Source organism: Coloeus monedula, assembly GCF_965178545.1.
Source record: "Coloeus monedula genome assembly, chromosome: 3".
Taxonomy (NCBI): domain Eukaryota; kingdom Metazoa; phylum Chordata; class Aves; order Passeriformes; family Corvidae; genus Coloeus; species Coloeus monedula.
Window position 1 is genome coordinate 83217951 of NC_138783.1, and position 22841 is coordinate 83240791.

Consider the following 22841-nt stretch of genomic DNA (forward strand, 5'->3'; position numbering starts at 1 on the left):
TTTAATCGTTATAGGTGTATGGTCTCTTCCAAACTTGATGATTCTGTGATAAGATCCTCCTGAGACTTCTCCAAGATGAAAAGCCCCAGTTTGTCCTCTTTTCCCTCATAGGAGAGATGTTTTAGTCCCTCAGCCATCTTCACATCTTTTCGCTGTAGTCTGCCCAGTATGTCCATGGGTTTTTTGCACTGGTGAGCCCAGAACTGGACACTGTACTCCAGTTGCAGCCTCACCAGTGCTGAATGAGGGACCACCTCCATTGAGCTGGTGACAGTGGACTGTTTAATGCAGCCCATGAGGATGTTTGCCTTTGCCACAAGGTCACATTATCGGCTTATGTTTAACTGGTGACCGCAACAACCATCAGGGCCTTTTTCTGACAAGCTGCTTTCCAGCTGGTCAGCCCCTGGCATGTGGAGATGTTCCTTCCCAGTTGCAGGACTTTGCATTTCCTTTTGCTGAGAAACCTTTGTAAGTTTTCTGTCAGCCTATTTCTCCAGCCTATCAAGGTCCCTTCGTATGGCAGCACAGCTGCCCACAACCACCCCATACATTCACTTTGGCACAAACAGGCAGTTTCTCCTCTTATGATTCAAAAAGTTGTTAAACACTCTGAGAAATTTCTAGCCAATAAATGGAACAAGAAGATAAGTAGGAAACTAGTTCATGAAAGAAAGCTTCTTTTTCACGTCAGTAAATCACATTTTCTCTGAACTCCTATTATCAATCAAGAAAAGCAGCAATGTTTTCATGGTAAGGCAATTTAGCAGGAATTTATGAATGTTGGGAAGTAGCAAATTAGAGTAGATACTATCATGTTCAGCCTGACTAGTTATACTGCCAGCTGAATATGACTATATTAATTATGGGTATTTTACTTTTTTTTTATCATAGTGTTTCATGCCTTTACGCAACATAAACTGTAGTAATGGATTAAATGCAGCCTTGAAACCACGACTGCACAGGGTCTCATCTTGCCTCTTAACATAAGAAGCATGCTATCAACTCAATGAAAAGACCTTAACTCAATGAAAAGGCCTCCCTTAACATGGGAGGTTAATTTGGAATTTATGATTGACTTATTGTGTTGATGCCCATATTCTCAATTCTGAAGTGTGTAATTTGGAATAAAGACCCTTATTTTAAAGTCAGAGTATGTGATTCATTTCATTTAGCTTCAGACATCCACAGCTGAGATGTTTATAATCAAACAAGTCATCTTTACAGTCAAATAGGAAGATAGAAACGCCCAGTGGATGTGATTTATATGACCTAATTTAGATTTCTACCTTTAGAATAAGATGAATCGTATATCAGAAATCAAATTGATTATTAAAGGAAGTCTAAATAAATGATTCAGTATGAATATCTAGAGTTCTGCAGGGTTAACCTGCTCAGGAGGTTAAAAGCAGTTAATTTGCAATCACTGTTTTACATCATAGCTCGGCCTGAATTAAATTTCCAAGTAGATCAGACTTAAATGAATCAGTGCCAGTTGCTATAGCATTGCTTCCACTTTCTATTACCTGTGTTTCTCCAAAAATTTCACATGTAAGTGCTGACAAATCCTATTCCTACCAAACATCTGATGCGATCATTATCTTTTGTGGTAATGGTTGCAAAATTTCCACATACTGCATGTAGACTTCTGCTTGCACATCATTCCAAACCGTGCTTATCTTTCACACAGATCACAGCCTTCAGTGAGCAGGTTTTCCTGAGTAAAGACTTCATACTATTTTTCAGCTAACCTAGATGAAAACTGGTCATTTTCCAGTAAACTTCTACAAAATATATATTCACAGAAATCACTCTCTGATGCACAACCTTATTCCCTCGTTTTCCATTGCAGTTTATCTCACAGCTTGTCCCACTGATACTATATTGAACACTAAAGGTGATAATATCTAACTGTACCTCATGCTTGATTTCTTTAGTATAAGCACAATTTGCAGTAAAGTATTTTACTGAACAGTGAAAAGGAAGCTTATCCGAGAGCTCCTTGCACACAGATACCCAAAAACTATTTTGTGTACTGAAAGCCTGTGATGGAAAGGAAGATACAAAGTCCAGACCACTGAACAGTCTATTTCAGGTAGTTCAACAAACCAGAAACTCACACTGAGGAGAGGAATTTTCAGGCACCAACTGGAACTCGTGCAAGCATAATTTTGAAGATTACCAGAGAGATGGCTGAACAGAGTCAATATTCGGTGTGGTTTGCCTTGGGGTCATGAGGGGAACTCCTGCAGTCTGACTCATGCCAGGATTGCATTCCAGAGGCAAGATTTTTATACTGGGTGGTACTTTCAGGAGAGATGACTATTCAAAATGAATTGCTAATAAACTCGGAGTCTTTGCTTGGTTTCTTGTGAAACAAAAAGAAGCCACGCACATAGCTGTAAGATATTGCTATAAGGATGATATCCTAACAGATAGGAGGCTTATTCCCTTGCTGATGGAGCCTCCCAATCTCTGAACACTGAAGTCGATAATATCAACTTGATATATCTTGATTTCTGAAGAAGTCTGCTATGAAAAAGATTCCTTTATCCCCAAAATCACTTCGTCTGTCAGACTGAGGTTTCACTGGTGAAATACAAGTTAAATCAGACAAGCCTTGGTCATGTTCCATTCTGCATCCTGTTAGCTAGTAAATTTGTAATTTAAAGGAGAAAGCACCAAGTAGAATTTTTACATTTATCCAAAGTCAGTGTACAAAAAAAGAGAAATTTTTAGCTCATTATATACTTGTGCTCTCTCTCTTGGAAAAAAAAAAAAACTATCACACATTTACTTACAAAAACGAATATCAAATAGATTTTAACTCTGTAGCTTCACTCTTCTTTTGAATCCTCAGAAAGCATTTTCAAAAGACTGTCTTTCATTCAGGCTTTTGAATATTTTAAGTTAAATCATTCCTAGACTCCTCTCGGCTGGTTTTGTGCTAAAGCAATAGTGACATATAACTACATATAATGCAACCACACTGAAAATGAGAGGCAGGCTTTAAAATGGGCTAAACACATGAAACATGTGAGCTCTTTTGAATTTAGGAGTAAAGCTAAAATGTCAGCAAATTTTTCATTTAGATTGAGCAATTGTAATTTCTCTCACATTCATAGAAAAGGTTGTACATCCCTTGTCTTCTGCTGTACAGGACTGGGTCTATTAACCTGTATCCACTGGTAAAGTAAGGTTTTAGGGTCTACTCAAATCAGACACAAAAAATCACTCTATGTAAATACTATGGAATATATTTTTAGTTTTGTCACATAGAAAGTAAATCCTGATATTGGAAATTTTGATTAACAAAGACAGGATGAGTTCAATAGTGCTTCAGTTTTGAAAAATTACTTTTTCCATGGTACTGTCCAGATTCAGTCCACAAATTTCAGTCAAGGTCTTGTTAATGATAGTGATGGAATTGTCACCTGAGACTAATTTTGTTTTTAATTAGTCACTCTACTTAGTGATAAAATAAAGATGTAAATAAAGGCAATAGAAATCTTTTTTTTTCAATATGGGACTATAAACCTAACCATTGAAGAGACCTTCAGACAGTTACAATTGGGAAGATTAGCATCCACTATCATCAAAAGATATAATAGTTAATGCCAATTAAGTTTATTATTTCACAGTTTAATACCATATTGAATTACTATAAACGAGACATACATGTTCATAGAAATAGATTATAATGCATTTCTCTCGTGTGGCTTCTCATGTTCCCATGAACTCGGGCACTGCTTTTGGTTCTCAGTGAACCATGGGTCTGAGACACCATAGTGATTTCTGTAACAAACACAGCCTTTTACTGCATCCTTGCTTTAAAAGAGAGTGCTTGTGATTTCAGCATGAATCACAGACTAAATTGTGGGTTTTTTCTTAAAGTTTAGCTTCTGAAGCTTAGAAGTTGCCTAGAAATCTCAGTCAGACAGCTGAGAGGTCTGAAATTTTAGTGCAAAAAGGTTTTTTGAACTCGCAGGTTTCCCACCTCTGCACTACACAAATTGGTCTATGAAGAGCGACAGATTTGGGACTGTGCTGGCAATTCACACCCTGGTTTTCTGGTTTCTTGATCTCCCTGTTAATTCTGAAGGCTCTCTGGCTCCCCATTCAATAAATACTCAGGTGCTTTGACTCCCAGGCTGCTGAGAGCAAATCTCCTTGGCTGACTGCTTTTCTAGATTATTTGCTACCTGAGCACTCAGCTTTCTTCAATGGCAAGCATTGAAGCTGAAATGGCAGAGGAGGGGCTGATGCTATTAAATGCAAGAGAATAGGCACATATAGAGGGCTAGCTCCAAAATTCTCTGTCAGGGAGAGAAGTTGTACAGTGATGAAGGCAAGCTGGAAGAAAGCCTGGGTATTTTTTCCCCATCAGAAATCTACCGAGTTTCCACAAATGTTTTTTTGACATCAACACGTTTCAATTCAGTGAATCTGAACTTCCTGATTTAAAACATGTCCCACCAGAAAATGTCCAACCATTTCTGGAAGGGAGATAGCAATTTAACTTATTAATAGAATTTAAGGTTTGTAGATTCAACATTAAAACCAAGCCACTCATCTATAAAAATTAATTATTTATGAGTCATAACAGTTTTACTTAGTTTTCTTTCTCAGGGAAGGGTAACTGAACTCAACGGTGCTGTTCTAATTCATTTCCCATCATACTGTGAATTCCCCTCAACAGCAAGTGTAACCCTTAAAGATGTATTCCCCTCTGAGGTTTTCTTATCTGTTGGAGAACCATGCAATAGTTTCACGTGTTATGCGTCTTGCACTCTGTAAATGGTAGTGACAGTCTTTCCTCGTTCAGCAGGATTTTTTTGGGGGTTTTGTTTTCTTGTGGTTTTTTTAGTTGGTTTGTTTGGGGTTTTTTTGAGGGGAGAGGGGGTTAGGTTGAGATTTTCATTTCTTTGTTTTGGTGGTATTAATGCCTGCAGCAGTTTCTCTAGATTTGTGACAGAGGGAATTTTTGACAAAAGAAGTCTTTTGGGGGGTAAGAGAAAGATATTTTTAGGGGTTGTAAGTGCATGTTTTGGTTTTATTGATAAAAGAGAACACCAAAAGAATCTACCGGAAATGTTTGCTATGAGCCTTCACCCTGTTGCCATGCTTGTATTTACACTGGGACCTGAAGTTATTCAAACCACTTCAGGCTGTGATCTTCTCTGATCAAAAAGGCTAAGTAGGATCAGAGCTATCCAGTGTTTAGCTGAAGGAAGTCCAAGGAAAAACCCAGGTAGCAGGGAGTGGGATGGAGGAGGGATCTTTGCTTCAGAGTGGAGCCTGTTGCTGCCAGAGGCAGCATGTATCGACAGCACTAGGCCAAACACTCCTGTGTAATTAAGCCCCACTCAGAGCAGAAGCAGAAGATCTAAGATGGAAACATTCCTAGATGAAGCTGTACAAACAGTCTGTGTTCCCAATTGGTTTTGTCATTCCATTTATCTGCTTTTCTACCTTCTGTAAAACTGGTCCCTTATGCCTGATCCAAAGCTCCTGTGATCTATGCATATCCTCTGTTTTCTGTTGGGATATTTTTATAATTACATTTGCCAGTGTCTAAGGTGAGAAAATTCTTTTGAATACAGTGCACAGCCATTCCACTCTGCATGGATTTAATTTTTGTTCACTGCTACTCAATACAAAGAAATCTGATACAGCCCCACAGGTTTAAGTACAATCCAAATTAAACTTGATCATATCTCACAAGCTCTTCATTATTCCTGAAGAAATCTCTCATGTACCAATAGAGCAGCTGTTCTAATCATGTTTTAATGCCTTTTGAGGATGTTTTTGTGAAACCTTTCCCCTGCTATTTTCTACGCTCTATCCTGCATTACAGATGTTGACCTCTGAGCATATGAGCAGTTTGAGACACCATACATATTGGAATTTTTTTTCATTTTTTAATTAGTTTTACCCAATCAAAAAATTTGTCCTTATCAGGAACACTTATGTACTCAGTATGATCCAGTATGAAGTGAAATTCTTTGAAATGGTTAATTCAAGTCCTTGTAGCTAGTTCCTTGTTCTGAGGATCTTATTGTACGTTAACAATTTCATCACATTTTTCTTGAGCCATCATCTTCATCTACTAAGCCAGCAGCAAATAACTCATCAGCTTTCATCATATTTACACTTTTCACACCTGCACCATATTGGTGGCTCACAGTCCTGTGAAATCACCAGAATTTTCTTTATATATTTGCAAATAATTTGCAATTCATTGTCAAAATACTTTTATTAATCCCATGATATCTCACCATGCACTTTTTATGCCATTAAATTCATTTTATCACTTCATTCATTAAGGGCATACAGTACTACAGTTGTTCATGATGCCTCTGAACTTTGTGTCATGGACAAATTTCATTAGCATTCTCTTGTGAATGAAAATATTTGAGAATACTAGTCCTCTGGTTCATCCTGGAGGAATGCTCCTGCCATCTTAGAATTTCCTCTTCATCATTGCCTGCTGCTACTACCTCTATAGTAAGATCCATACTTAACAGTTAATTTTCAGACTTCATCCTCTCCATCTTCTGCAAGTGGGATTTTATTAAAAAATTGACCAAAGTCTTTGAGCAACCCCATTAAAATTAAACCATCGGTCTCTGGACCAGATGATGCCAGAGGTCCTTTCCATCCATAACTACTTCTATGGTTCTTTATAGAGATTGGCAAGATCTCTTATTTCTCCTCTCTAAAAGAAGAAAAGTTATTTAGTACACTAAGTTAGACTAACATGGCCTGTTCTACGAAAATTTCAAATTTGTTCCATTTTTTTATTTACCTCCATGTCTTGACTTGAAAATCTGACATGTATCCTGGTATATATGTTATGATTGCTGTTTCATCTGTGTTATGCTGCATTGCACATGACTAAGCTTGAGTTAAATGCACTTCTCCTTCTAGGGTTGAATTGAAAACTAAAGAAACCAGTTAAGTGACTAAAAATTTTCAGTATTCCCAATCATATTTTACTTAATGATCATTCATCTTTTTTAGTTTCATCTGTTTTACCTTTCTAACTCTCTGTTGTGTGGGGGTTTTATTAATAGCTACTTTAGCTTGGATTTCCCAGTCTTTATCTTTGAAGTTCTTGAAATGTTTTCAGTCTCTTAAGCTTAAGATGTGCTTAAAATCTGACATTTTCTTGATGGGAAGTTAGGAGAAGAAAAGAGACAAGTCATGTGTTCATATTTTTATTTACTTATACATGTTGAATTCTTTCTACTCATTTCAGGGATTTTTCACTTAAATTATGTCTATATTCTGTGCATTTTTCAAATTTTTTTCAAATGGGGTGTAAGGCATAAAAGCAGCATCTGATTCATCAATAGCATATTCAGAGAGCTACAATCATTATATTATTTGGCTGAATTGCCACAAGGGTTACATTTGAAGGGTATTGCCACTGTTCTGTTTCTCAACCCTACTTTTGCTGCCGTACCACTTGCCCTTGAACAGATTTACAAATTCCCACATGTTCCTATTTTTCATCATGTAAACAAGGAGTAAGTCAAGTGAGATTCAAACAGCTCTCTCACGAAAGGACAACTACTTAATAGGACAAGGTAAAATTAATTTTAGAATTACATTCCTGACATATTGTAGGTTGACTGGCCAATTGAACAATTATCTTTTCAGTGGTTTCTCTTAGGACAGTAATTTCAGTCCTAAGTACTGAAAAGGATGGGCTATGCCAATAAGCCTTAAGAGGCTTATTGAGAGGGAATTTTCCCTGCCTCAGGTTCTGATTGGAATGCAAGATATATTCACAGTGACAGCTATACATTTACTGAACATGTTTCAAACGAGTTGCTGGAAGCAGAGCAAACAGTTTTATCCACTCTGCAAACCTTTCAGCTTACCAATAAAGCTTCTGTTTGAAAATTATCTTCTGTACTAAATGCATCTGTACATGCACTGCAATCAATATTTTCTTAAAAATGGGGAAAACTAAAATAGTTCTGGTATGCAAGCTATGTAGGTTTTTTTCTAAATTTATTATTAAACTTTGTTTAAATAACTTTAGCCTAGAGTTTTCTTGCTGTTGTTAGTTATCACTGTTTTACAATAAACAGCTAAATCATTGTTACCATGATTGTTTTTCACTCTGGATAAATGGAAGTTATTCTTCCTTTTTTTTCTTTCTTAGAAATTCTCTAATTATTTAGAGGCAGTTTTCTACATAGATTAGACAGAGCTTCAATGCTCTGTATTTTAAGAAAAGACATTGAATTAAAAACAAGTTTCACCTACAAATTTGGCTTGTGTTATTTTTGTCCAGCAGATCTTTCAATCCCATTATTTTTTAATCCTCTTACTTACTTCAGCTTCACACTCACACAAAATATATATATCAAGTCCATATAATCATTTATATATTAAATATATAATAATTTATAAATAAAATACCAAATTGTTATGAATATACTTCACTAAACCATTGTTAAGCCAGTCCTATAATACAAGGACTAACAGGTCTTTGTAGCCTAACATCCATAAATAATTTGGATACATCTATAGGGTTTAGAGCTTCATTGCTATATGGGGAGGTGGAGTTTTTTGCATTTAAGATGCTCTTTTATAATGGAGTTTCATCTATTAGGACTTCCTCTCACAGAAAAACTCTTGCAATAGTTTCACTCAGATAGTAAAAGAACACACTTGCATTAAAAACAGCATTGCCCAGTAACACAAGGGCAAGAAGGAGGACCCAGGAACTACACACAACCAATTACACTTAACTCATGCTCAGTTCCTGGGAAAGTTATAGAGCAAGTACTCCTGGAAACCACCTCCAAACACATGGAAGACAAGAAGGTGGCTTAGAACAGTCAGAAAGACTTTATGAAGGGTAAAACAGGCCTGACCAACCCGGTCGTGTTCTAAAATGACTTGATTAGTGTTTTGGACAGGAGAAGAGCAGTGGCTGTCGCAGGCCTCAATTTAGTAAGGCCTTAGGCACTGTGTCCCATACCATGCCTATGGCCACATTACCAATATCTGGTCTCATTAAGTGAATGAATCAGGCATATGACAATTCACTGGACTACCAGTCTCTAGGGATTGTGATCAGTGACACACGTCCACCATGTAGCTGGTTGCAAGTGACATCTTTCAGAGATTGATTCTAGAGGCTATTATTTCAGAAGTACTTGTCAAAACAGGGAATTCTCGTTAGATACCACACAAAATGTTTTCACTGTGAGGATGGTCTAACACTACATCAGTTTGCCCCAAAAAAGTTGTGGAATTCTTGTCCTCAGAGATATTCAAAACTTGGCTTGATGATTCTTAAGTTAGGAGAACTTATCAGACCTGCTTTGAGCAGAGTTGGATTCAACCTCCAGAGGTCTCTTCCTACCTAAATTATTCAATGATTCTACAATTTATGAGATGTTCAATTGTTTCTTCTTAGTTGACCTAATAAGCAACTTCTTTTTCAGGCCACCAGATTAATAGAACTTAAATCGGTCTAAAAAGACTGAAGTTCTTCTAAAAATACTGTCTAAATGCAATGCACACGCAAATCAGGTCTGAAGATATGTATTTTCAGATTTACAAATGGAGACAAATCTGCCATTCTACCTCAAGAAAGTGTGCTCTTGTGCACATCCTTTCAATAATATTACGTCACTAAAATATTGGTGAATAGTGAACTATTCAAATGTATGTAAAACTCCTCAATTAAACCAGGTTCTTGACAATTATAACACCTTCACAGAAAGACTTTGCAGTCAGCTTTCTTCCCCTGAAACAGATAGATCTTTTGCTGATATGATTGACCTCCAGGCCATCTCAATGCAGCTAGATGGTGAAAAACAATTTGATCTTTTGCCTTGTAGGTCCAAGCTTAATCTGATAAAAATCTCTGCAATTACAGGATTTATCAGAAATAAAATCCACAGAAAAATTCAGCCAAAGACTTCATAAAAATACAGATTAGTAAATTGATTCACCCTACAAAGTTATTTGTTCAAAAGCCTTCTTTCTCAAGTAATACTTAACATTTTGTACTACTGGATTTTGAAGTATATCCTCAAGTACTCAGAATTGTTTTTTGCAGACAAGCATTGCTTGGCACCAATTTAACCTGATGCAAATGAACGTTTTGACTCATGTAAGATTTGCACCACTACATCAAGGGAAAATAAGATTCCCTGTACAACTTTTGATCCTTTTCTATTAGCTACATAATTCCAAAAGTATGTCAGAAGTTTAGAATTCTTTTTTCCTTTCTTTTTCAATACTATCATTAGTGTCCTGAATGAAAATATAATCTGCTTGCTAGATTACTTAGTTTTTATTTGGTATCTCATCTGGCAATCAATCACATTTCATAAAAATTATACAAGTCGTGGCCATTTCTGCAGGAAAGAAAAAGGGCCGGGAATATTTCATTCATTTCATATTCATTCTTCTTCCTTATGCCTATACCTTATGTCATAGAGCCTTCAAATACCTTAGTTTTCTAAGTTTCAGAATTTGTACATGCTAATAATACACTCACCCAATGTGCAATTAATGTGGATTTGTAAAAGAGCTATCATGCCTTTCTTCACTGTTTATTTCACCAGAGCTTTTTCCCTAGAAAAGCATTATCATTTTACCAGCTTTTTATTTTTGAGTAGCAACCAATAGGTTTTGAAGTAATTATTCAATAGCATGTTTCTTCTGTGCAATTTGATGTGACCAAGATTCCTCTGAGCTTCTTCTTTTATTTGAAAATTCAAATTCCCTATAACATCAAATACTTGAGTTATTGCAAGAGATTTTTACAATGGCTTTGATTCCCAAAGGTACTGTAAATAGTAAAGAAATTGACTAACATAGTTTTGTTTCAAGAATAGCAAGTTCTGAAAGGATAACAGGTTCACAACTGATTACCATTTAAATCTAGTCAATAAAAAATCTTTCTGTAACATAGCCATATACAGCAGATATAAATTGCAACATTGGCAACATTTCTATTTAACATCCTGAGGTTAAAAATTATTTAGTAAAATGTAATGATTAAAGTACAACACAAGAATTCAAGAACATTTAATACCACTGTTCTCAAAGGGGCATGTTTCAGAAATTTTGATCATACTGCAATCTGCTCAGAGCTGTTAAAGTATGGATAATTTCGTTCAATTTTCCAGTAGGTTTCTGCCTTGAATAAGTAAATAGTGGGTAATGGTTTGTGTCAAAGTCCTTGTAACACTCCATTAAACATAAAGCATGACAATCTGATCAGATGTCTCTTTTATAGTCAGAAACTGACTTGTGACTTTGGGAGTTACTCAGCTGCATCAGGTCACACCAGAAGTCTAGTCTTTTCATCTTCTAAAAATCCCTTATGGCTTTACATCTGACAAATTTTGAATCATAGAATCATGACCTCATTTTTAAAACTGCATTTGATATAGTCCAAGCACTGTTACTGAATGGAAAGTAGAAGACCTCTGCTGGGGACTATATAAAAGGAAGCCCTCTTTTTTTTTTTTTTTTTTTTTTTTTAATGCTTTAGATTAAATCATATCCTTAAGCTTCATGTATTTCACTTACATGAAAAGAAATTAGAGTCCAGCTTAAAATACACACAAAACCAAGGGAATTCAGAGTTAGAAGAGAATCATTTGTCCATTCAAACATTAGTATTTAATGGAGAAAAAGATTAAAAACAAACAAGCACTCATTTAAATAACTTAGAATAAAGATTCCAGACAAATATAGCATTAGAGATCCTCTGTGTTGTGCATAGACATCAGTAGACTCTGCCTATGTAAAGTCTTTTTTACATGTAAAGTAACATTCAAAATCTAAAATATGATGATTCCCCAAAGGAAACATTTAATATTTCAGAAACTATTTGCTCATTTCTTTTTTCCTTCAGGGTAATCTTACTTGTCTGAAGTTCCAATGAAAGGAAAGGTTAGGACATGGTAAGTGAGGGAAAGAGTAAAGATTCAAAGGATAGAAGACAGAAGAACATCAAGGGAAGGTGGAGAAAAAACCAGCTTGCTCCCAGTGTTCACCAGATTGGGAGATCAATGGAACCTCTTTAAAGTAAAAGGACCAGTCTCAGTGAATTGAGAAGAGAACCATTGGAAAAGACAATACACAATAAAACAAGACACTTTATACTTTCCAAAGCCCAATTTGTGGCCTTGCACCTTTGGCATATTGATGCTTTACCATCTGTAGCTACACCTTAGCTTTTTCTCTGCCACAAGGAGGTACTTAAATCATGTCCCCTTCCTGGCTAATATTATAGAAGATACGATCTATCATTCCTGGAACACTGAAATTGTGAAAACAATTTGATGGTATTATAAACAGTGTTTCTATAAAATTACTAACATTTTAGATGTCTAATTTTATACAATGACATATGAGTGATCTATGTCAGCTCATCTAATACAGTATGTCACTTCTCACTCAAAGCCATTCCTTCTTGCATTCTTGGAAAAGTGCTGCTACAAAACCAGAAAATTAATAATATGAAAAAGAGGTAATGTCCAGTTATTAGCATTATCTTAGAGTGCACTAGATGACAGTCTTTCCAGAAAGAAAGACCCTAATTCTAGTATCAGTTTTATACAGGAGTTTTTGTATGGACTCGCTAGTGAAATCACACTTCCTTTCCTACAATTCCCTATACTGACAATGGATTTTTTGGGCAACATTCTCAAATGTTTTGTTGTTCAAATATAGTTTCAATCATCACTGCTGCTTTTCTGCAATAGCAAGATTATATTTCAATATTGTGCTTAATTTGAAACTATAAGTTGCAAGTAGTTCCATCATATTCTTTTTCATGAAATCTGTTTTTCTGGAACACCCATGTACAGGAGTGTGTTTTCCTTTACCTCTGTCTCATGCAGCAGAATTGGGGGAAAGAGTTAATTTTCTTCACAATGGCTGGTATGGGGCTGTGTTCTAGATTTGTTCTGAAAACAAATTTTATAACGTAGGGACGTTTCTGTTATTGCTGAGCAGAACTTACAGAGAGCCAAGGCCTTCTCTGCTTTTCCTACTGCTGTGCTTAAAAGGAGGCTGAGGGAGCATGGGAAGTTGGGAGGAGTCACAACCAGGACAGGTGACCCAAACTGACCAAAGGGATATTCCAGACTATATGAATTCATGCTCTTATATAAAGTGGGGGTAAGAAGGAGAAGGGGTGGGGTGTTTGGAGTGTGTGGTGGTGCACCCTTTCTTCCTGCCAGTGTGATGAAATTTGTCTTCCCAAATTACCTTTATGTGTGATGGGGTTGTGCTCTCCCGGAGATGGCTGAACACTTACCTGTCCTTCAGAAGAAGTGAATTAATTCCTTGTTTAGCATTGCTTGTGTGTGTGGCTTTTGCTTTCCCTGTTAAATTGTCTTTATCTCAACTCATGAGTTCTCTGCCTTTTACCCTTCTGATTCTCTCCCTGGTCTCACTGGTGGGGGAGTGAGTGAGCAGCTGTGTGGGGCTTGGTTGATGGCTGGGCATAAACCATGACAACCATACAAAGTAGAGTATTGGTATAGAAAAGAACACATTTTAGTCAATTAGAAGGAATAATAATTAAATCCCAGTTAATTCAAATTAGCTTCTTAAATCCCTTCTATAGAATAAGAACCATTAGTAATATTAAACTTCACTAAGGAAAACACTATCTTTTTTCTTGGTGGAATGGGAAAATTTAGTTAAAGCATGGTTCATGCTCCTGACTTAAAGCCTCTGATATGAACTGAAAAATTAAAGGAAGTTTAGTCTAAATTAGACCCTTTTAAAATATCCACAAAATAGTAACCTATTGTTCTCATGGGATTTCAAACTCTTATGCTTAATAACCAATAGATTGGCAAAGGCAAACTCTAGACCAAATATTTGGTGTAACTTGAGTTTTGCCCATTATTCTTTCTTCTTGCTGGCTGAAAAAAAAATCTTGATGTAATTGTACCCTGGAGAAAAACAGTTTCTAACAAAGCACAAAGCCAGGTGCAGGAGAGCTTTTATTACAAACAAACATCCTTAAACTGAGGCCTGTGACCTGCTTAGGACTGTTTAGGATTTAACTAGTTGTAAAATAGACACCAAAACACTGAGATATCTACTGTGTTTAATATTCAATGAATTGTTCTAATGAGCATCAGAAAAAGGGATTTTATATAATTCTCAACAGACTTTTTGTTAGTAAAGTCATTAAGGAAGTATAGAGAAGCAAATTTAAACAAAGAAAAATAACACTTTGCAGTGCAGAAATAAAATATTTATGAATCTTTTGAGAAAAACATTTTAATATGAAATAGCACAATTAACTCTTGGGCAATGTTTTCTTATTAACATCATACTGTGAGGGGAGTTGTCTTAGAAAGTTTATTTACATTTTGTTTAGCAAAGGAAGAAATATGTGTTTTTCAACAGAATTCAGGAAACTTCTTGAAATAAATCATTATAAATGCAGACAGGTTGGATTTGAAAAGAGAAATTTTAAGCACTTCAGGGATTTAATACAAAAAAGAGTCTTTGACCCATCTTCAGAAGAACATGATACCTGTCCCATAGCATAGTCCTCTTTATGTTCCACAGTGCCTCACTTGCACAAAGTGAATTTCATCCTTTGTACCTTGAAATCAAAAAGTCCATGAACCATGCACTCATCTCCATGACCTTCAGTCATCATAGTAGGATGGTCAGAAGAGAAAATATGTACTAGTAAACGTAAAAAAGTCTCAGTGAAAAAGTCATAGAAAATTAACAACTAAGTTTCATTATTAACAATTTTTCTTTGCAGTTATATTTTCTTTATATTGTCAAATTTTAGGTTTTTACTATAAACTGACATTCTTTTGCTATGATCGTAGCCAAGTTCAGTATTCTTCATTCTCTACTCCATGTTTAAATGAATTCACTACAGGCCATAATTATATTTGGGTTTAACAGAACTCTGGCATTGACTGCAGGTGGCAAGGTTTTGGTAGTGGGGCTGGAGAGGTGACTTGTGTAAGTCAGTCAGAGAGTGCCAACTTAGCCAGCTCCCAGATGGACCCACTACTGGCTAAAGCTGAGCCCATTATAACATATTTGAGAAAGGGTAAAAAGTGTGGAGTGGCAGCTGTTAGAGGAGTGAGAAATATGTGGGAGAAACAGCGCTGCAGACCCTGAAGTCAGTGTAGAAGAAGGGGGAGGAGTTGTTCCAGGGGCCAGAGAAGATTCTCCTGCAGCCTGTGGGGAAGACCGTGGTGAGTCAGGCTGTGCCCTTGCAGCCCGTGGAGGACCACAGTGGAGCAGAGATCCACCTGCAGCCTGTGGAGGAGCACACACTGGAGCAGCTGGATGTGATTTGAAGCTGCAGGTTGTGAAGACACCCTGTTGGAGCTGACTCCTTTCAGGAACTGGGACCCATGAAGAAAAGCCCACATAGGAGCAGGTTTTCTGGCATGACCTGTGACCTTTTCAAAGCAGTCCATTCCTGAAGAACTATACTCCTTTCAAAGGATCCATGCTGGAGGACTATTCTAAGGACTGTATTCTATGGGAGGGACGCCATGCTGGATCAGGGGAACAGCATGAGAAGGAGGAGGAGTAGAAATGAACTGTTATGAATTGACCACAACTCCTCTTCCCCATCACCCTCCGCCACTTGACAGGAAGAAGCAGAAGTGAAGGTAGGAGTAACGATCAGCCTGGGGAGAAGACTGGGTGGTAAGAAGAGGCTTTTAGTTTTGTTATTATTGCTAATTATCCACATCTGTTATTTACTTGCAAAAAAAATTAATTTCCCAAAGTCAAGCCTGTTTTTCTGTGACAGGAACTAATGAGTGGTCTCCCTGTTGTTATCTGAACCCCTGAGCATATTCACAGCATTTTCATCTCCTGTCCTGCTGAGGAGGAGGCCTGAGAGTATAACCAGATGGGCATCAGGTGGCCAGCCAAGGTTCTCACATCACAGTCCTTTGTGGTACATAGGGTTGACAAACCAGACCCAGTGCAACTGTGAAAATAAAATATAAAATATATAGGGTTGGATATCTGAAGTTCATTGATAACTGCTAGGATGAGTGATTTCTAGTAACAGCAGATTTTCACGTAGGTGACAAAGGGAGTAGTCTTAACAAAGAACTTACATGAAAAAGAAGAAAACTGTGCCCTTTATAAAAGCTAGATACATCCCACTGTGAATCAGAACAGCTATGGGAGGTCATTCTGTACATAAGACCCTCCTCTGAAATGTTGACAAAGCACCTTCATGGAGAAGAAAATTAAATTCTAGTGACTTTGGCTCGTCATCAGATTAAAAACAAATTTTAGTCATTGTAGGACCTGCAGCAAAAGGTATTTGAGAATCACTCACCAGGCCAGGGCAGACAGAGCATATTGACCAGGAATAAGGAAGACTAAAAACATAGAAGCAGCATGGAGACAGCAGTCATTTTCTGGAAACCTGCTTCTGGAAGCTCTGGGCTGCTTATGAGCTTGAAGTGCAGTCTGCAGTCTGGAAAGTGGTCAGACCTATCCTCTTTTATGATTTTATGATTTTTTTTCTTCTCTCCAAGGCATTTTACCTGTGGAAGGAAAAAGAAGGAAGGACAGGGGGATTTGGCTCATGATGACCAGTTAGAGCTCTGTCATTTGTGTGCGTGAACACAAAGAAACAGTCCCTAAAACCCAATAAGGGATCAGCAGATCAAACACAAAAGTAAGGTGACGAAGTCATGATCAACACACAGAGCCACAGCAAAAGTCCTTTGGAAGAGGCAAAAAGAGGGGTCTTTTCCTGTGATTTAAGAACCACCTGAGTTATGTTCACTTGGGACACATTTCCACACTTTCTTTATTATCTACTGATCTCCAAGGCTGCAGTGCATTAATTTAAAAATCACCATTCTAGTATATCCACTTGCACGGTTAGAGCAGATATATCCTATCCTTTATACTTATTTTGAGGAAAGAATGTACATTTTTAGGATCATATCCCAGCAGAACAATTTAACTAGCAATTCATAGAATTCACTAAAACAATGTGTTTATAAATACTCAGACTTGGACAAGTTACTAAATCTGGTTGATTGACAACGGTTTTTAGTAGTGTTTTCTGTGTTTCTGCTGAAGAGAAAAAATTCTGATCTCCAAGATTCAATTTTCAATTTATTATCACATTTTAATACATGTAAGATTGGTCCTGGCATACTTTTCTAATAAACATCTTCAAATGCCTTAAAATAAAGAAATGGAAGAATTCATATTAAAGTGACCTGAAATGACTGAATAATAGAAAGGAATAACATGCGCTCCAAAGCCAGTATATGAGCAGCTCAAAATTTCTGAAGAAAGGCCAAGAATTTGTGTGTACATCCAGCAGAAAGTGTTTATCAGTTGAGTATTCCATCATTTGTTATGTGTATCACCACATTTCCCTTAAATAATTGTTTACTGAGATTTGTCTTGCATAGTAATTTAGACTTTGGTTAGGCAACAGTTTTGCTCTATTGGTTATTATTCTAAATGAAATAAATATTGAAACAAACAGTAAGCCTGAGACCATGTGCCCATGCCAATAGCATGCAAAATTGTCTAGTACATTAAAATAACCAACAAGAGCTGTCAAGTTTCATAGTGTCATTTCAAATTAATCTCTGTAAGAAAACTCAGGCTTTATATTATTAACAATAGCTGTAATACATATTTTTTCCTTAGCAAAATGCAAAAGTGACAGCACATGATCTCAAATGCCAATTAATATAGACAGCCGAAAACATCTTTTGAGAGAAAGATGAAACAACTTTCTATTGCTTATTTGTGGTGCACTGTAAGAGCAGTAGAGTAGCTAATGTACATACCCATTATATTGTCTAAGACACAAATGTGTGCTCAGTAGCAGGAAGTCCCTGCCCAACTGATAAGAAAGGAGGACACTCTACACTATTCAAAAAAAAAAAAAAAAAAAAAAAAAGTGAGGTTAAAATTGGGTTATTATTCAGCCTGCTTTAGTTTTGAAAAGCCTTTAGTTTTGAAAAGCCTATTTTATTTTTAACCCTTAGAGAAATTATTCCAAGCAGATTTAAGTTTTACAATGATTAACCTTTTTTGTATTTTAGGGACTAATGGTCTATTTAAAAGTTTATTATTAGAAAAGAGGATTGTTCTTTTATTTGCTCTATCTGAAACACATATTCCTGAACTATTTAAAACAATTTTACACATACATATTCAAAAACCAATTATAATTTAAATATATAATTTAAAAACATATTTATTAATCCTCTGGAAAAGATAGAACAATTCAGTAAAGTTAATAAAGTCAGATGAATGATAAGTATATATTAACAGGCTTTTAGGTTTGGGATACATTTCATTTAATGAAATTGCCACTATGATTGTCAGTAGTAAATGAATTATAAATAAAATATATATTCCCTATGTGACCTGGTGGTTGGAATTCAGCTCCAGGGATCAGACAAAATTAATTTGATACTGTTATTTCAATATAAAGCAATAATCTGCAACAGAAAATCGCCACACACAAAGTGTGAAAAACCTTTGCTATGCACTAAAGAATGCCAGCAATCAGAAAGACGAGGGGCAGATTTATTTTCTGTCTTTAGCAAAGTCAGAGAAATACCTGAAGTAATATATATTAGACCTCAAAACATTTTATGGGCTGAAGGGAATTTAAAGTGGGAGTGGGAGTGTAAATCACACATGGAATTGTGGTGGAATTAATGAAGTAGGTCAATTGCTTTTTTCAGTCATAATTTTTAGTGTTCTTCATTTTGCAGTTTGTACTGATTTAGAATCCACAGACAGTGTCAGAATGGAAGGAAGTTACTCTATAATATTGCTTCTGAGTGAGGAAGTGTTTGTCTTAGGTTGAACTTTGGGTGTATTCAGTGTGGTTTTGGAAAGAGTGTGTCATGCAGAAGAAGAGATAAAATACAGGGTTTCAGATTTTCTTTTTGTAGGTGTGCAGGTGATAAAACACATGGTTCCTCTTATATTGCAGAATTTTATCATTACAGGTCAATTTTTATAATGGTCTGTAATCTAATCAGAGTAACTGAGTAAATGCCAAATAATCACTTTTTTTCCCCACCTATACGCCTACTTTAAAAATATTACTTGCATTTGAAATAATAGCTGCAGCTACATGCACAGCTAGTAACTCTTGGGTAACTATGGAGCACTGAAGAGAGTTTAAATATGACTTCCACGGGGCTACATCATTCTAATAGCCACAAGGTTATTCATTTTGACTGAGTAATATGAAACTCTGTGGTCAGAGAGATTGAATCATCAGGGGCTTCTAAGATTAATATTGTCACATCATCCTTGGATCGTCTACCCGTCTGCTCATTTGAGAACAAAAGGATGGGAGCCTCTAGGGAGGCACTGCTACGTACTGCCCCAGTTTACTTCACTTTTCTTTTTCCTCAGGTACCAGTGTTAAAGGTCAAAGTGACAGTTTTAAAGGCCCATGGCATACTGAAAAGGCTTTTTCTTCTTGTTTTGTTTTTTGGGTTTATTTTAGTAGAACATCAGTGAGGTCTCCTGGCTCACTCAGAGCCTTTAAAAGCACAGTGCATATAACCCAAAACCACTGAAAAGGAGCAATAGATGCAAACACTGTATTTAGTATGAAAAATGACATTCATACTACATTTCCTTCTCATTCTTTATAAATACCAGCAGAGGTGGTTTTGAGGAAGAATGCTGGACAATAACCCCACAGATTGTGCCAATTTTACCTTAGAGAGATCTAAGATCCATTAAGTGGATCACAGGATTTGTACCATGTTTTTTAAAGCATTCTCCTCCATTACACATGCTTCATGGGATTTGGGGACTTTTGACCTTAAGAATCATACCCACAAGCCAGTATGTTCTGTGATCCCACTAATGAGAACATTTCTGCATAATTCTTGGGTACTTTTGCTCACCTATTTTTACACAGGTTTTTTTACAAAGCACAACCAACTACAGGCTTCTCTATTTGTTTGCCAACATATTTGGAAGACTTTGCATGGTTTAAACAATACCTAAGTCTTATTCCCTACTTAAGTAGGTCCTCAGTAAGTCCTCAGCTTGAAAAAATTATTTTGTAGAAGACAGTATCAACCTGTATTCATAAGGACAAGTTTCCAGAACAATGGGGAACTGTACAGAGCTCTGATTTGCACTGTAATATTTGGGGTGTGGAAACAAGGTGTAAAAGGACTTTTACCCTGTGCAAGAACATATTAATGAAATTTGGCCAGTGATAGCTGCAACATGAAATGTTCATCTCCAGATTCGCTTATGAAAAGCAGTGATCTATGAACAGCTAAGTGAAAAAAGTGCTTGATGGGGTAGCTAGAAGTAGTGACTTGTCACTGCTTGTCAATAAACCAGCAATGAGCCTCTGCCTCTGAAAAGCAATCTAAGATGATTGCAAGGAGATAACAAGTATGAAATAGCTCCCTTTTCATTTATCATTGATCTGAGATTGCTTGCTAGAGCCTGAGTGAAGCCTGTGCTTGACCTAATTGGCATTTAAACATGTACCTGCTCCCTGGCCGAACCCTGTGTCTTGCCCTTGCCTGCCCAAGCCACACTCAGGTCAGTCCAGGCTCCTTTCAGTGAAGTTGTGTTGCTTCACTGCCACCTCAGTTGTTTCATGGGGGCCTGGGGTGTCTCTCAGGCTCCTGTTACAGGACAAGCTGTGTTTTACATTCCTTTGTAATTTGTCTCACACCTCACCCTCAGGTCATAAGACTTGCATTGCTTCTTACAAGAGAGAAAAATTTTGTTTGACCATACTCAAACTGGACTTAGCAGTTTTCCCATTACAGCAAAACAGTCACAGATCATACAGAAGACTCTGCTGAAAATTTCTCTCTGTCCCTCCATTAACTAAACTAATCCCAAAACAGGTTCTGTAAAATACAGTGCTTTTTATATTCAGCCAAACACAAGCAGTATGCACAGAACAGGGTTGAAATAGCAAGCTTGCACAAGACTTTTTTCTGAATTTATGCTTTGTTTGCAAGTATGTGTGGACTTCTCTTTGCCTGGTTGCACCCAGATCTGTGTAGCAGCAAGCACAAAATCGTGCTGCACTGTCTCAGCACCTTCTCTTTGAGACTGGGGAACTGCATATTTTGGGGGTCATGAGATTGCTCATCTGATGTTGTCTGATTGTCTGATGTTGTCTGTTGTCTGATTGAAAGCCAGACAACCTGGGTGAGCACATCACAGAAACCAGTGCCAAACTAGGGACAGGAATGGACTAAGGTCCCATCCCTACCTATAATACCTATAAGTCACTTCCTATAAATATGCTATTCCACTCAGCTTCTTTTTGATTCTATCTCCCTCTTTAGAAATAATATTTAACTGTAAGGTGTCCCTTCAGCCCTAAGTTATGTCCTTAGCCTCACTGCCCTAGAAAATAAATCACCGGCTTCATTATAGTAGATGAGATAGCATTATCTAAAGTATGTTCACCTGAATATTTCTGAAGAGTATTTGAAAAAAAAAAAAATCTGTCATTTCTTTCCTGGTCTTTATAATTATTTAATTTCCTTTCATTTTCTCCACAGAAATTTCTTTTGGTTTAACTCCACACCACCTGCAGAATGGTAAGAAATAGGTAAATTAATAAGCATATTATATTTATAGAATACATTAGTGAGAAATACTTCGTTTTCTACATCTTCTGCAACTTAGTGAAATAGCTGAGTTATTTGGTAACTATCCTAGAAAGTTTGGTTACAAACTCTGTTTCTGATAGTATATTTGTTGCACCTAAAAATAAAATGTTTCTTGGAATACTCTCTTATTTACTATTTTCATAAAATAATAGACATTAGCTTCAAAATGTCAGTTTCCCAGATCAAAGTTTCATATTCTATCCCATGACCTTATTGCCCCAAACCATCCTTTCAATGAGCCTATTTTTTGTTCCAACTAGTTGTAACTGGATGTCTCCAGGTAAAATAAAGCCACAGAATTTGTTGGCTCTCTCCTAATGTCTTCATTCTTCCCCAGGGATTTTCTTACAAGGCTCACATGTTTGACAATACTCATTCCAAATGCAAGGAGGGATGGAGGGATGGATGTTAAGTGCCTGTACTGCTTCTTTTGGCTCTGTTTCCCCAATTCAAGCACATTGCATTGCACAACACACTCATCCCTAGTTTCTCACTAATGATATACAGTAGATTATCTTTCATGGTCACAGAGCACTTATTCCAAGTTGACCAATGTACCTGCTGCTTTCCTTGTGGAAATGGGTGTAGGTCCTGCTTGCTCTGAGTTGTGTCAGCTTACAGGCACTGGGATCATGACCTGAGGAAAATTACTTTCATTTTTGTCTGTAATAGAGCGAGAGGATGTTAACCTTCCCTCCCTTTGTGTTTTTCTATACCTTGTGTATTTTCACTGATACTCTCAGCTGCATTCCTACAGCCAGCTGTCTGTGTTTTTAGTGAGGATGGGAACTGATTTCTGGCTCGTGTTATATTATAACTTCCAAGCAAAATATCAGAAGGTATGTCCTTTGATATCTTCATTGACAGTATTCCGGACCTTAACAGGGTGTGTGCAGAAATGTGCTCTCCAGACAGCAGATATGGCTTCATGTTTGGCACATTGAGCTGCATTTGATACCCTACCAGCATCTGACATTTTATTTTCCCATATGAGATCAAACCAGAGTGCCAGAAGTTGTGGTACCAGGATCCTCTTAAAATGTGTCTCTCCCATGCACCCTGCTTCACCTTCATGACAAGGTGTTTCGAAAATACCAACACAAAACACTAGAATAAGCAGTAATTTGTAGATGTTTGATGAGAAGAGTCACCTAT